Source organism: Harpia harpyja, chromosome W, assembly GCF_026419915.1.
Source record: "Harpia harpyja isolate bHarHar1 chromosome W, bHarHar1 primary haplotype, whole genome shotgun sequence".
Taxonomy (NCBI): Eukaryota; Metazoa; Chordata; class Aves; order Accipitriformes; family Accipitridae; genus Harpia; species Harpia harpyja.
Window position 1 is genome coordinate 13,808,067 of NC_068968.1, and position 17,071 is coordinate 13,825,137.

The 17,071-nt window shown below is 47.8% G+C and overlaps 1 pseudogene; it reads right to left on the reverse strand.

Annotated features, from left to right (window-relative positions):
• Positions 1 to 3,231: 3,231 nt before the first annotated feature.
• Positions 3,232 to 4,910, reverse strand: LOC128136057 (uncharacterized; annotated as a pseudogene).
• Between the last annotated feature and the right edge of the window lie 12,161 nt (positions 4,911 to 17,071).

Consider the following 17,071-nt stretch of genomic DNA (forward strand, 5'->3'; position numbering starts at 1 on the left):
TGCCAAACATCCTATAAATATTAACAAAGCAATCACTGACAAAACCACACAGACAATCAACAGCTTCATGTATTCGTTCAGGCAGGCTCCAGAGTCTTCACCTGGAAAAGAAAAGAAAAACAGACTCGGTTGGTCCTAAGGAACCGGAAACAAATTGTTATTAGAAGGATGGAATAATCCACCTGGTATTGATTTTATGTTCTTTTCCGTGAGCATCTTTTGCTTTCCAAGCATATTTATTCATTGGGGTTTTCAGTACCAGAGGTACGGCTCCCACCATGGGGAGTTCAACTAAGACCGGTTGGCCTGGAAAATGTGATGGATTTCTGGGATGATCCAGGCCATCTGGGGCTGGCATAATGGTTGGGGCCTTTGGGCAAAATGCTGTAATTTTTGGGCACCCATTCACTCCCCAATGACTGTTAACACTAGTCACCGCATCCCGTAGCCATTCGGCCCACCTGGGCTTATGCGGTTTGAGGAAGCGTTTCAGTAGGCCATTCGTTCTTTCCACAATTCCGTTTGCCTGTGGATAATACGGAGTATGTCGTACCCACGAGATTCCTTCCTGGGTCACCCAATCTTGGACTATTTTAGCAGTAAATTGGGAATCGTTATCCAACTGAATCGACTGAGGTTTGGGGAAGGTGCCAAACCACTCTTTCAAAGCTTTCACTGTGTTTTCCCCAGTAGCTCTGGCAAAGGCTTCGGCCTGGACTAACCCTGATGCTATCTCTACTCCAACTAACACATAATGCTTTCCTTCTGATTTTTGGAAGGGGCCAATGTAGTCCACTTGCCAAGCCTCCCACAGCCCTTTCCCCTCCCTTAGTTGTAGGGGGTCACCTTCCGGGGGTGTCTTTCCAAGCGGGTATGACATTGTTCACAGGCGGACACGCAAGTTTTACATTCTTCCCTGGTAACTGGCCAACCTCAAGCTTGGGCCTCACAATAGAGAACTTTGATCCCCGAATGTTTCCTTGTTACATGCAGTCATTCTAACAATCGCTCCCAGTCTTCTGCTATTGGGGTGTTCTGGAGGGGAGCTAATTGGGCTAATTCATCAGCTTTGCCATTCCACTGGCTAACAGGAGTGTTATCCTGTTGATGGGAAGCCACCCAAGCTACTGCAAATTTTCCTTGTCTAGCAATGGTTAGAATATCTTTTCTTTCTGCCATACAGGTATCCTATTGACCTGCCACCCCTTTTGTTCCCAGAACGGAAGCCATTCAGTACAGCCTTTAAATACAGCATAGGAGGCAGTATAGATATAGACAGGAGAGGTAGACTGAGCTTCATGCTGGAAAACACTCCATACTGCAACTAAAATTCCCCTACTTGAGCACTACCTTCTCCTTTGGTGATTATTTGTTTGTCCACATCTACGCGGAGCGCTACAGCTCAATACTTCCAAACATTCTGCAATTGCTCGGAAAAACGGGGGGGCCACTTGTATTACAGGAGGGAGTTCAGGCATTTCTCTATCTGGGCTCGTTTCCTCTTGAATGGTTAACATCTTTGCTGCCCCCTCAGACACAGTAAAAATGTCACAATAATGCTCTATCTGGGCATACCATTTCCGCACAGAGGCTCTCTGAGCCACCCCGTCAGGGGGAGGAGTTCCTGCTAAAACTGTCTTGGTTACTTTAAACGGGCCTCTAAGCACTATAGGCTGTTGTCAAATAGTCCGTTCAGCCTCTCTCAAGGCTAAACTGACTACAAACAAACCCTTCTCCCAAGCAGCATATCTTTTTTCCGCATCCTTAAAACTGCGAGAATAGAACCCAATAGGTCAAGTGGGTCCTTCGGGGCCCTTTTGCCATAAATGTATTGATAGCCCGCTCTTGGCAAATCCCCATTCAATATGGACAGGGTCTGTGGGGTGAATAGGACCGAGAGCTTGATGGGCAGTTGCTTCAAAAACTAGCAATTGCAATGCCTCTTCGTGGGGCTTAGTCCATTCCCACTGAGCCCCTTTTCGCAACAAGTCATACAGGGGTCTTGCAATAATTGAAAAATCAGGGATATGTTTCCTCCAAAACACAAGTAATCCTAGTACGTGCTGCAAATCCTTTTTTGACTCTGGCATTTTAATCTGATCCAATGAGGAAAGGGTGTCGGGGGGATACATGTCGTTCCTCCCTGCCACCAAATTCCTAAAAACTTTACTTCACTTAAGGGTGTTAGTATTTTCTCTGGTGGAATTTTCAGCCCCAAGCTTTCCAAGTGAGAAATTATATTATCCTGAGTTTTCTGAACCTTTTCTGTTTCATCCCCTCCCACAAGAATGTCATCAATATACTGGTAAACACTGACCCCCTCCTCTGTCTGAATTAGTTCTAGCTCCTGCGCTAGCGCATGATGAGCTAGAGTGGGGGAATGCTTATACCCTTGTGGGAGTCGGGTAAAAGTAAATTGCTGACCCTCCCAAGTAAATGCAAAGCGGTCTTGATCCTCTGTTTGCAGGGGGACCATAAAAAACATATCTTTAACATCCACTGTTGCCATAATTGGGTGGGCTCATTCCTGGATTGTAGCTATAAGCTCAGCAATATTCGGTACCACAGCTGTCAATGGACCGGTATTTGCATTAAGTCTGCGATAATCTACAGTCAATCTCCACTTGCCATTAGGTTTTCGCACTGGCCACATCGGGGAGTTAAAAGGAGAGTGGGTTGGAATCACGATACCCTGTCCCTTTAAGTCCTCTAACACAGGTGCTATTCCCTCTCTGGCCCCTAAGGGTATCGGGTAGGGCTTAACATTTGTAAGTTTTGAAGGGGGAAGTAGCGGCGCATCTTGTAACAGCCGAATATCTATTGTGAGAGAGCCAAATGACCACTGTCTCCCTTTATTATCAATCCAGATCTTTCCCTTTAAAACATCGAGTCCTAAAAGGTTAAGTGGAAACTCCCCCACAACCATTGTCAGTGTAGTGGCACTGTCTTCTCCTGGCAAATGCAGGCTGACCATTGCTAATGCCTGTGGCTGAACAATGCCGAATGCATCTGCCACAAAAAGCCGCTGTTTGGAGGGTGTAATTCCACAATTAGCAGCGTCTTTGGTTTTAATAGCTGAAATTTGAGCTCCGGTATCTACCAAAAAGGTGACCGGGACTTGTCTTGGCCCCACAATGCCTGTAATTAGTAAATCACCCCAGCTGTTTTCAGTGAGCTGTCTGATATACATCCAACCTTCGCCCCCCTGCTCACCACCGAAAGGCGAAGGATCTAGTTTCCCGCCGGCTCTTGGGTGGCGTTTGTTTCTGATAAATCAATCAGGGAGGGTGCGCTGGGAGTAGTATTGTCAAAATCCACTTTTCTATTTGCTAATTTATCGGGCCACACTGTTACCAATTTTTCTAATTTGTCTGTTGGCATGCCGTCCATTAAGTCACGTGGGATCCCCTTCTGGTATCCCTGTGCCCACAGTCTATTACGTTTGTTGGGGATATCTCTCCCCCCCAGCGGTTTAGCAAGGGGTGTTCTCTTATCACTCCCAGGGCACCAAACTATTATTACTTCAGCCCGCCTCAAGTCCCTGGAGTCTGTTTTGGTGGCTGGAGGGTTAATGGGACCATACCTGCACCCGTAATTAATTAATTCCTGGGCCACTTCTCCCCAAGTTCACATTTTCCTATCCGGGGGTCGGCAGTGCCAATCAGGCGTGAGTCCTCCTAAAGCAGCCAGGACTCTCTCGCCCTGGGGCACTGCCTGTATCTTTCCTTGTAATTGTATACCAATCGGCTTCAGAGAATCGGGGAGTCCCCTTATAAGGGGAGTCATTCGCTCAGGGTCCACCAACATCATCATCGGGGACTCCTGCCTAGGCTCCAATTTTCGATCATACATCATCTGCAGACAAGCTGCCTTTTGCACACTCTCCACTAATTGATCAACAGTCCCCGTAATCGCAAGGGGATCCCCCCTCTCCAAGGGGTTCAAACCCCCCGCCCAATAGGCTGCCTGTTGGGTTAAAGACCAGGGGGCATGGCAATCCCCAGTAGTTAAAAACACTCCCGGTCCCCGATACCCTTCTGCCTCCTTTTCACTTAACAGAATCTGGTCCCCCCCCGACAACGATACTCTCCACACATACTCCGTTTCTGACTCCTTAGGGTTTCGGCCAAATTCCTTTTTTAGTTTCGCCAACTCGGTGGCAGTATAGGGAACCTCTTTAGTTGTAACTTGGGGGTACTGGTCCTGCTCATCATCATCAATATATTCAGTTTTGACTAAGGGTCGCAATGAAGGCATCTCTAACTTCTCCACTCTCTCTTTCGCTGCCTGCAGGTCATTAAAGGGGTAGCCAATTTCTGATCTTGGAGGAATTTCCTCACGGACAGTATCTGCAAGGAGCTGCTCCTTAAGAGCAATTTGCAAATGTTTCACTTGGTTCTTTTCATAGAATCATAGAATCATAGAATCATTTCGGTTGGAAAAGACCTTCAAGATCATCAAGTCCAACCATTAACCATGCCCCCTAAACCATGCCCTGGAGTACCCTATCCACTCGCTTTTTGAATACCTCCAGGGATGGTGACTCAACCACTTCCCTGGGCAGCCCATTCCAAGGGCTTCAAGTTGTGCTTTTAATCCCGCCACTTGTCCCAGAAGGGACTGAACAAGATTTTGGAGGAATTCAATAATTTGAGATTCTGCAGTGAGGTGGCAATCCCTATCCTCCACTGCTGTGGCCAGACTAGCACCAAGAATGGCACAGACAATTGCTTTTCCTTTCCCTGACCACACTCTAGCGTCTTTCTGTAAAGCGACCATCCGATCAACAACGCTCTGCAGATTATTCCCTGAGCCCAGTCTATCCCAAGCACAGAGGGTCACGCTTTATGTTTTTCTAAAAAATCAAACAAAACTTCTTTCCCCAAAGGGGCAATTTTACTATCACTCATCTTGTATAAAGCGGGGAAGCGGTCGTCTCAGGGAGACAGCACATAAAGTTTCAAACACAACACAAGCCCACACCCCTTGCGTTCCTGAGAGGTCTCACGTATTTCGGAAACAATGCAGCACTCTTGTCTCAAGGGATCCTGTCCGTGACACCAATTTAAATGTCCTGATCCAATGTCGGGGAAGGTTTCGATATGATCCCAAGAGCGAGATAAGGACACAAACGAGGTCGAATGCCGTATACCCAAAACAGCTTTTATTATCAAAAGCATCAAAAGTAGAAAAAAGTAGCGATAGGATAGAATGGAAGAAAAGGCAGAAATCAAGGAAGCAGTCGGGATAGAGTTGCAAGGATAGTCACCACCATGGATCCAGTAGCATCCCGTTGGTCCTCATGACAGCATATGTCCATACATTTCGTGTGGTTTGTTCAAACTTTTATTACAGAAGTGTAGTCAAGTGATTAACTAGTAATTATTCATAAGTTTTGCAGTTCTTCGCTCTTATGACTAGATGTTCCTGTACGCTAGATGAGAACAATGTTGAAACTGACCACATGTGATTGAAGCTGCATTAAGCTTCAAGATCAAAGAACAAGGACAAGAATAAAGACTTCAAGGACAGCCAACAAGAACTTCAAATGGGTTGGTGGTCACAAAAGCAGCCCTTTGACTCAAATGGATCCTTCATTGCGCATGATCGGATGTAGGCAGTACTAGGATAATCAGTTGCAGTCATTTTTATGTATATGTATACTAATCTGATTAATATGCAATTAGTTATTCTATATAACCTGTTTGTGCTACAGCTGTGGTATGCATGCTAGGTGGAACTATCCCCCATGCATCCAGCGCTGCAATAAAGAATGCCTGCTTTCTAAAACTCCAAAACAAGTCTTAGAGAGTTTCTTCGACCGGCTTTTCGGTATCACTCAGTCTTCAATTCTTCGGTGATGGGTGCACACCACGGCTTGTCTCCACAGTTTTTTATAGGGCATAGTTCGATGTTGCATGCACATACGTACTGTTCATGCACTGTTGACGTGCTGCAGGTTTTGTCTATCACAGGACCTTCGTGTGATCAACACCAGAAACCAGTACCTTATCTCAAAGACTACAGTTTCCATGAGAATGTTAGTCTCCACATTCTTCGCTGGCTCTGGCCTGTCTCCTCCCCTGGATGCCTCAGTGGCCTGATAATCGTCCTTTTGGACAGAGGAGTGCCCTGCTTAAACAAGCCTTCTCTGGGATAAGTGGCTCATCACAGCAAACAATCCTTGAGAGGAATGGCTTGAGATGATAGTCCAGTCTCTCACAACAAACAATCTTTGAGACAAATAGCTCGAGATAACAATTCAGTCTCTCACAATGAGCCAGCAGGGAAGAAGACTGGCCTGGCTGAACAGAGAGCTTTGGCTAGAACTCAGGAAAAAAAAGAAAGTTTATGACCTTTGGAAGGAGGGGCAGGCAACTCGGGAGGACTACAAACATGTTGTGAGGTTATGCAGGGAGAAAATTAGAAGGGCCAAAGCCCAACTAGAACTGGCTACTGCAGTAAAAGACAATAAAAAATGTTTCTATAAATACATTAGCAACAAAAGGAGGGCTAAGGAGAATCTGCATCCTTTATTGGATGCAGGGGGAAACATAGTGACAAAGGATGAGGAAAAGGCTGAGGTACTTAATGCCTTCTTTGCCTCAGTCTTTAATAGTAGGAGCAGTTGTTCTCCGGGTACCCAGCCCCTGAGCTGGAAGACAGGGACGGGGAGCAGAATGAAGCCCCCATAATCCAAGGGGAAATGGTTAGCAACCCGCTACGCCTCTTAGACACACACAACTCTATGGGGACGGATGGGATACACCCAAGGATACTGAGGGAGCTGGTAGAAGTGCTCACCGAGACACATTCAATCATTTATCAGCAGTCCTGGCTAACTGAGGAGGTCCCAGTTGACTGGAGGTTAGCAAATGTGACGCCCATCTACAAGAAGGGCCGGAAGGAGGATCCGGGGAACTACAGGCCTGTCAGCCTGACCTCAGTGCTGGGGAAGGTTATAGAGCAGATCATCTTGAGTGCCATCACGCAGCACATGCAGGACAACCAGGTGATCAGGCCCAGTCAGCATGGGTTTATGAAAGGCAAGTCCTGCTTGACTAACCTGATCCTCTTCTATGACAAGGTGACCTGCTTAACAGATGAAGGAAAGGCTGTGGATGTTGTCTACCTAGACTTTAGTAAAGCCTTTGACACTGTTTCCCACAGCATTCTCCTGGAGAAACTGGCTGCTCATGGCTTGGACGAGCATATTCCTCGCTCGGTAAAAAACAGGCTGGCTGGCCGGCCGGGCCCAAAAGAGTGGTGGTGAATGAATGGAGTTAATCCAGTTGGCGGCCAATCACAAGTGCTGTTCCCCAGGGCTCAGTACTGGAGCCAGTTCTGTTTAATATCTTTATCAATGATCTGGATGAGGGGATAGAGTGCACCCTCAGCAAGTTTGCAGACGACGCCCAGCTGGGCGGGAGTGTTGATCTGCTTGAGGGTAGGGAGGCTCTACAGAGAGATCTGGACAGGCTGGATCGATGGGCCAAGGCCAATTGTATGAGATTCAACAAGGCTAAGTGCCAGGTTCTGCACTTGGGTCACAACAACCCCATGCAGCGCTACAGGCTTGGGGAAGAGTGGCTGGAAAGCTGCCCAGCAGAAAAGGACCTGGGGGTGCTGGTCAACAGTCAGCTGAATATGAGCCAGCAGTGTGCCCAGGTGGCCAAGAAGGCCAATCGCATCCTGGCTTGTATCAGAAATAGTGTGGCCAGCAGGAGCAGGGAAGTGATTGTTCCCCTGTACTCGGCACTGGTGAGGCTGCACCTTGAGTACTGTATTCGGTTTTGGGCCCCTCACTACAGGAAAGACATTGAGGTGCTGAAGTGCATCCAAAGAAGAGCAGCGAAGCTGGTGAAGGGTCTAGAGAACAAGTCATATGAGGAGCGGCTGAGGGAACTGGGGTTGTTTAGCCTGGAGAAAAGGAGGCTGAGGGGAGACCTTATCACTCTCTACAACTACCTCGAAGGAGGTTGTAGCGAGGTGGGTGTCGGTCTCTTCTCCCAAGTAACAAGTGATAGGACGAGAGGAAATGGCCTCAAGTTGTTGCAGAGGAGGTTTAGACTGGATATTGGAAAAAATTTCTTTACTGAAAGGGTTGTCAAGTATTGGAACGGGCTGCCCAGAGAAGTGGTTGAGTCACCATCCCTGGAGGTATTTAAAAGATGTGTAGATGTGGCGCTGTGGTGGGTTAACCCTGGCTGGACACCAGGTGCCCACCAAAGCTGTTCTATCACTCCCCCTCCTCAGCTGGACAGGGGAGGAAAAATATAACAAAGGGCTTGTGGGTCGAGATAAGAACAGGAGAGATCACTCACCAATTACTGTCACAGGAAAAACAGACTCAGCTTGGGGAAAATTAACTCAGTTTATTACAAATCAACCAGAGTAGGGTAATGAGAAATAAAACCAAATCTCAGAACACCTTCCCTCCACCCCTCCCTTCTTCCCGGGCACAACTTCACTCCCGGATTCTCTACCACCCCCCCCCAGCGGCACAGGGGGACGGGGAATGGGGTTTATGGTCAGTTCATCACACGTTATTTTCTGCCACTTCATCCTCCTCAGGGGGAGGACTCATCACACTCTTCCACTGCTCCAGTGTGGGGTCCCTCCCACGGGAGACAGTCCTCCATGAACTTCTCCAACGTGGGTCCTTCCCACGGGCTGCAGTTCTTCACAAACTGCTCCAGCATGGGTCCCTTCCACGGCGTGCAGTCCTTCAGGAGCACACTGCTCCAGTGTGGGTCCCCCACGGGGTCACAAGTCCTGCCAGAAAATCTGCTCCATGGGCTCCTCTCTCCACAGATCTGCAGGTCCTGCCAGGAACCTGCTCCAGCGCGGGGTTCCCATGGGGTCACAGCCCCCTTCGGGAACCCACCTGCTCCAGCGTGGGGTACTCCAGGGGCTGCAGGTGGATGTCTGCTCCACCGTGGACCTCCCTGGGCTGCAGGGGGACAGCCTGCCTCACCATGGTCTTCACCACAGGCTGCAGGGGAATCTCTGCTCCGGCGCCTGGAGCACCTCCTCCCCCTCCTTCTTCACTGACCTTGGTGTCTGCAGGGTTGTTTCTCTTACATGTTCTCACTCGTCTCTCCAGCTGCAGTTTCTGTCCCAGCAACTTTTTTTCCTTCTTAAAAATGTTATCACAGAGGAGTTACCACTATCGCTGATTGGCTCGGCCTTGGCTGGCGGCGGGTCCGTCTCAGAGCTGGCTGGTATTGGTTCTCTCAGACACAGGGGAAGCTTCCAGCAGCCTCTTACAGAAGCCACCCCTGTAACCCCCCCCCCCCCCCGCTACCAAAACCTTGCCACACAAAGCCAATACATTAAAATAGAGGGTCCCTGCCTTCAGCCAGGAGAAGGAAAGGGATGACCGGATATACTGGACTGTGTGGATTCGATGGCCTGGCACATCAGACCCACAGAAGTATAAAGCTTTGGTAGACACTGGTGCACAGTGTACGCTGGTGCCATCAGGCTACAGGGGCACAGAACCCATCTGGATCTCTGGAGTGACAGGGGGATGCCAAGAATTGACTATATTGGAGGCTGAGGTGAGCTTAACAGGGGACAAGTGGGAAAAGCACCCCATTGTGACCGGCCCAGAGGCCCCTTGTAGCCTTGGCATAGACTACCTCAGGAGAGGGTACTTCAAGGACCCAAAGGGGTACCGATGGGCTTTTGGTGTAGCCACTGTAAACACAGAGAAGATCAAACAGCTATCTACCCTGCCTGGCCTCTCAGAAGATCCCTTCATTGTGGGATTGCTGCGAGTTGAAGAACAGCAGGCGCCAATCGCTACTAGGACGGTGCACCGGCGGCAATATCGCACAAACCGAGACTCCCTGGCTCCCATCCATGAGCTGATTCATCAACTGGAGAGCCAAGGAGTCATCAGCAAGACTCATTCACCTTTTAATAGTCCTATATGGCCAGTGCAAAAGTCTGATGGAGGGTGGAGGTTAACAGTAGATTATCGCGGCCTGAATGAAGTGACACCACCACTGAGTGCTGCTGTACCAGACATGTTAGAGCTCCAAGATGAACTGGCATCAAAGGCAGCCACATGGTATGCTGTTGACGCGGAAGTCACGGACACTGCACACAATCAATATGATCAAGCAGATGCCACTTTATTGCCAAGATAGCTCGGTTTATATGTTCATTCTAGTTACTGTTCACGCACAAGCAAATTAGAGATTGGTTAGCATGTGCTGTCCACGCGCCGTTACACCTAATGATTGGTTATATCAACACTGTACACACGCATAAACATAAGGCATAATTGGTTGTATTAACTAAAACATGCGAAACTTGTCTCAGTCTAATTGGTCAAGATAAGCTGCCGAATTGAGGTTCTTTGTGCCAAGTTCCCTTTATCGTGGAATGCGCACCTGTGTTCTTCTAATTGGCATCTTTCTTTTTTTGTCTTCTTGTTTATTCTGTTCAAGGCCTTCTAAAGGCGTCTGGAATGCTCTTACTACCGTTAGCTAAATATGTATCCACAACCAAAGCGTCCTTGAAGCCTGCTGCCTACAAAACATCCTTGGCTCACAAATTGATCAATTCTATCGAGTCTGGATTGTTCACTATGTGCCCATTACTTTCCAAGAATCCCACAGTATTCTACAACTAACATTGCCAATACATTTTTCTCCATTCCTTTGGCAGCAGAGTGCAGGCTACAGTTTGCTTTCATGTGGAGAGGTGTCCAATATACCTGGAATCGACTGCCCCAGGGTGGAAGCACAGCCCTACCATTTGTCACGGACTAATCCAAACTGCACTGGAACAGGGTGATGCCCCTGAACATTTACAATACATAGATGACATCATCGTGTGGGGCAACAAGGCAGAAGAAGTGTTTGAGAAGGGAAAAAGAGTAATTCAGATTCTTCTGAAAGCTGGTTTTGCCATAAAGAAGAGCAAGGTCAAGGGACCTGCACAGGAGATTCAGTTCTCGGGAATAAAATGGCAGGATGGACGCCATCATGTGCCTATGGATGTGGTCAACAAGATAGCAACTATGTCTCCACCAGCTAACAAGAAAGAAACACAAGCTTTCCTAGGCCTTGTGGGGTTCTGGAGAATGCATATTCCAGGTTATAGTCAGCTTGTGTGCCCTCTCTATCGAGTAACGCGGAAAAAGAACTATTTTGAATGGGGCCCTGAGCAACAACAAGCCTTTGAGCATATCAGACAGGAAATAGCTCGTGCAGTAGCTCTTGGGCCTGTCCGGACAGGACCAGATGTACAAAATGTACTCTACACTGCAGCTGGGGAGCATGGTCTCACCTGGGGCCTCTGGCAGAAAACACCAGGAGAAACCCGAGGTCGACCATTAGGGTTTTGGAGCCGGGGGTACCGAGGATCAGAAGCCCATTACACCCCGACTGAAAAAGAGATACTAGCAGCATATGAGGGGGTTTGAGCCGCTTCAGAAGTTGTTGGTACAGAAGCATATCTTCTCTTGGCACCACGATTGCCCGTGCTACACTGGACGTTCAAAGGAAACATCCCCTCTACACATCATGCACCCAGCGCTACATGGAGTAAGTGGATAGCATTGATCATGTAACGAGCTCCACTGGGGATATCCAACAGCCCAGGAATTCTGGAAGAGATCATGGACTGGCCAGAAGGCAGAGATTTTGGAGCATCGCCTGAGGAGGTGGCTCGTGCCCAAGAGGCACCACCATATAATGAGTTATCAGAAGATGAAAGGTGTTATGCTTTGTTTACTGATGGATCCTGTCGTGTGGTAGAGAGCCATCGGAAGTGGAAAGCTGTTGTGTGGAGACCCACACGACAAGTCGTTGAGGCCACTGAAGGAGAACGTGAGTCAAGTCAGTTTGCAGAAGTGAAAGCCATCCAACTAGCCCTAGACATCGCTGAATGAGAAAAGTGGCCGATACTCTACCTTTATACTCACTCCTGGATGGTGGCTATTGCCCTATGGGGGTGGCTACAGCAGTGGAAGAAGACCAATTGGCAGCGCAGGGGTAAACCCATCTGGGCAGCAGCATTGTGGCAGGACATTGCTGCCCGTGTAGAACACATGACTTTAAAGGTACGTCATGTAGATGCTCACATGCCCAAAAGCTGTGCCACTGAAGAACATCGAAATAATGAACAGGTAGACAAGGCTGCCAAAATAGAAGTAGCTCAGGTGGACCTGGACTGGGAGCGTAAGGGTGAGCTATTTGTAGCTCGCTGGGCCCATGAGACATCGGGACATCTAGGGAGAGATGCAACATATAGGTGGGCTCGTGATCGAGGGGTGGACCTGACCATGGAGGCCATCACACAGGTCACTCATGAATGTGAAACATGTGCTGCAATCAAGCGAGCCACCAGAGTAAAGTCTCCCTGGAACAGAGGGCGGTGGCTGGGTTTTCAATACGGTGAGGCCTGGCAAATTGACTATATTGGACCACTGCCACGAACACGCCAAGGCAAGTGCTACATACTCACCAAGGTGGAAGCAACTACTGGTTGGCTAGAAACATATCCTGTAAACCATGCCACTGCCCAAAACACCATCTTAGGCCTCGAAAGGCAATTTTTATGGCGACATGGTACCCCAGAAAGAATTGAATCAGACAATGGGACTCATTTCTGAAATAACCTCATAAGCTCCTGGGCAAAGAAACACGGCATTGAGTGGGTGTACCACATTCCCTATCACCCACAAGCATCTGGAAAAATTGAGAGATATAATGGACTGTTAAAGACTATGTTGAGAGCCCTGGGCAATGGGGCATGGAAGCATTGGGATACAAATTTAGCAGAAGCCACTTGGCTAGTTAACAGCAGAGGATCTGCTAACCATCCTGGGCCTGCCCAAACAAAACCCCTACATACTGTGGGAGGAGATAAGGTCCCCGTAGTGCACACGGGGAAGTGGCTGGGGAAGGCAGTGTGGATTGCTCCTCCCATGGGAAAAGGCAAACCCATTCGTGGGATTGTCTTTGCTCAAGGACCTGGGTGTATTTGGTGGGTAATGCGGAAGGATGGGGAGACCCAGTGTGTGCCTCAAGGACATTTAACCTTGAGGGAAAAATAATGTGATGTGAGTTGTATGTTGTAGGAAGTAATGTAGCAGGAATGACCTGAACTGCAGAGGAGTGAACTTCGCAAGGAACCAGACAAGTGCAATGGTGACCCAAACCAAGCCGGTGTTGGTGCCCAACGATCAAACATACTGCTTCTCCTGTCCTGACCACTCATCTTGATGGATGGGGCCCATGTCATAACCTGTGTGTGAACATCTGGAGGGGTGGAAGAAGCCCATGGAATATCTATCTGTTAAAGGACAGGGGATAGTAATTAATAAGAATGTATAAATCTGTATGTTGGGTATAAAAGTGGTTTAAGTACGTAGTTTCACTTGTAAGTGTTGGTCAGAAGGGATTTCAGTAATGAGAATTAAATACAATGGCATGGTTAGAAGATATCATGATATTGGGAGTAATAACTCCATCTCAGCCAGACCCAATACAGGTGCTTAGGGACATGGTTTATTGGTGGACTTGGCAGTGTTAGGTTTATGGTTGGACTCTATAATCTTAAAGGTCTTGTCCAACCTAAATGATTCTATGATTCAAATGCCTTAATAGCAAAGAAAGTGTTGATATGTGTAAATTCATGGAGTTATTAAAGAAAATGTAGAAGGGGAAAAATGCATAGAATTATGAATGAAGCTGTAGCAGGAAAAAGTATAGCAGTACTATAGGGGCAAGAAGAAGCAGGAGTGGATAGTCTGAAAATGAGGGGATTATTGACTTTTTTTTTTTTTTTTTAATGGAGGAATCCAGGGAGAGTTGCTGGCTGACTAACTGCAGGCAGGGACTGTTTTACTGTGTAGTTAAATAAAATCCACTAATAATATGCTACAAGTTGCAAATTGTTTAACATAATTTTCCTGGTGGCTTCTAGGGCGGGTTAATATAGAGTTTCTAGCAAGGATTTGTGTAATGTATGTCTAGTTGACAAAATAGATGTTGCCAAAGTTTTTTATTGGTGTTACTTTTAGTGATATGATGTCTTAATTGGAGCTGTCTTGACTGTTGGAATTTTAGGAGCCTTATTGCAGAGTTTCATTAAAGTGTTTGTAGTCTGCATTCTAGCCTGAGAGATTTTTGTAATCAGGTACTCAGCAACAGGAAAAGTCTGGTTTCATCCCGAGAACCTCATTTTACCATTGACTCTCAGGAGAGGAGTCAAAAAGCAAGTAAAGAAAATGCATAGACCTCTTTTGATGTGGAAAGCATTAAAGAAATAAAACATAGGTGTTTAAATGCAAGGTATGTATAACTTAGTTTTTTCCACTCTTTAATTCTTTTTTTCTGCCTGGATGAGAAGGAATTAACCTTCTGAGGTGATAGATATAAGCTATAACTGACTGCATATGTCACTAGCATGTTCTGGGATTTACATAAATGGAATATCAAAGATGTGGATGTTGCAATCAATGCCTTAAGCTTTTTATGGCATCCTTTTAGCTGAGGATGATGGGAGCCCATGTGAAAAGGTAACCAGAATTTGATAGAAACTGGCAGAGAGATCAGATGAGAAATTAATTCAGTTTTTCAAGTTCTGGAGAATGTTATCTTGGATACACGATTCTGATGACAAGGTGGAGTGCTTATGGCTGAGGATGAGAGGGAAAGCCAATAAGGCAGATATTGTGCTGGGAGTCTGTTATAGACTGCCCGACCAGGTTGAAGAGACAGATGAATCGTTCTACAAGCGGCTGGCAGTAGTCTCAGAATCGTGTGCCCTTGTCCTTGTGGGGGACTTCAACTTTCCAGACATCTGCTGGAAATACAACACAGCAGTGAGTAAACAATCTAGGAGGTTCCTGGAGTGTGTGGAAGATAACTTCTTGACACAGCTGGTGGGTGAGCCAACCAGGGGAGGAGCCTTGCTAGATCTACTGTTTATGAACAGGGAAGGACTGGTGGGAGGTGTGATGGTCGGAGGCCGTCTTGGGCTTAGCGACCATGAAATGATAGAATTTTCAATTCTTGGTGAGGCAAAGAAGGTGGTCAGCAAAACCACCACTATGGACTTCTGGAGGGCTAACTTTGGCCTCTTCAAGGCACTGGTTGAGAGAGTCCCTTGGGAGACAGTCCTGAAGGGCAAAGGGGTCCAGGAGGGATGGACATTCTTTAAGAAGGAAATCTTAATGGCTCAGGACCAGGCTATTCCCATGTGCCGCAAGTTGAACCGCCAAGGAAAACGACCGGCCTGGCTGAATGGGGAGCTTTTGCTAGGACTTAAGAAAAAAAGGAGAGTTTATAATCTCTGGAGGAAAGGGCGGACAACTTGGGAGGAGTACAGGGATCTTCTTAGATCATACAGAGAGAAAATTAGAAAGGCAAAAGCTCAGCTAGAACTCAATCTGGCCACTATCGTAAGGGACAACAAAAAATGTTTTTACAAATATGTTAACAGTAAAAAGAATCCCAAGGAGAATATCTATCCTTTAATGGATACAGAAGGGAACGTAGCCACCAGAGATGAGGAAAAGGCCAAGGTACTTAATGCCTTCTTTGCCTCACTCTTTAGTAGTGAGTCCAGTCATCCTCAGGGTACTCTACCCCATGAGCTGGAAGGTAAGGATGAAGAGCATAACATACCCCCCTTAATCCAGGAAGAATTAGTTAGGGACCTGCTACGCCATCTGGACACTCACAAATCTATGGGACCTGATGGGATCCATCCAAGAGTACTGAGGGAACTGGTGGAGATCCTTGCCAAGCCACTCTCCATCATCTATCAGCAGTCCTGGTCAACAGGGGAGGTCCCAGAGGACTGGAGGCTTGCCAATGTGACGCCCATTTACAAGAAGGGTCAGAGGGAGGATCCGGGGACCTACAGGCCTGTCAGCCTGACCTCGGTACCGGGGAAGATTATGGAATGGTTTGTCTTGAGAGCACTCAATTGGCAAGTCCAGGACAAGCAGGGGATCAGGCCCAGTCAGCATGGCTTCATGAAAGGCAGGTCCTGCTTGACCAACCTGATCTCCTTCTATGACCAGGTGACCCGCCTAGTGGATGAGGGAAAGGCTGTTGACGTTATTTTCCTAGACTTCAGCAAGGCCTTTGACACTGTCTCTCATGGCATACTCCTTGAGAAGCTGGCGTCTCGTGGCCTGGATAAGTGCACTATTCACTGGGTGAAAAACTGGCTGGATGGACGAGCCCAGAGGGTAGTGGTGAATGGGGTGAAATCCAGTTGGCGGCGGGTCACAAGTGGTGTTCCCCAGGGCTTGGTGTTGGGCCCTGTTCTGTTTAATATCTTTATCAATGATTTGGATGAGGGGATTGAGTGCACCCTCAGCAAGTTTGCAGACGACACCAAGTTGGGAGGCAGGGTCGATCTGCTTGAGGGTAGGGAGGCTCTACAGAGAGATCTGGACAGGCTGGATCAATGGGCCGAGGCCAATCGTATGAAGTTCAACAAGGCCAAGTGCCGGGTCCTGCACTTGGGTCACAGCAACCCCATGCAGTGCTACAGGCTTGGGGAAGAGTGGCTGGAAAGCTGCCTGGCAGAGAAAGACCTGGGGGTGCTGGTTGACAGCCAGCTGAATATGAGCCAGCAGTGTGCCCAGGTGGCCAAGAAGGCCAATCGCATCCTAGCCTGTATCAGAAACAGTGTGGTCAGCAGGAACAGGGAGGTAGTTGTTCCCCTGTACTCGGCACTGGTGAGGCCGCACCTCGAGTACTGTGTTCAGTTTTGGGCCCCTCACTACAGGAAAGACATTGAGCTGCTTGAGCGTGTCCAGAGAAGGGCAACCAAGTTGGTGAGGGGCCTTGAGCACAAGTCTTATGAGGAGCAGCTGAGGGATCTGGGGTTGTTCAGTCTAGAAAAGAGGAGGCTGAGGGGAGATCTTATCGCTCTCTACAACTACCTGAAAGGGGGTTGTAGTGAGGTGGGTGTTGGTCTCTTCTGTCAGGTGTCTGGAGATAGGACAAGAGGAAATGGCCTCAAGTTGAGGCAAGGGAGATTTAGGTTAGATATTAGGAAAAATTTTTTTACTGAGAGGGTTGTCAAA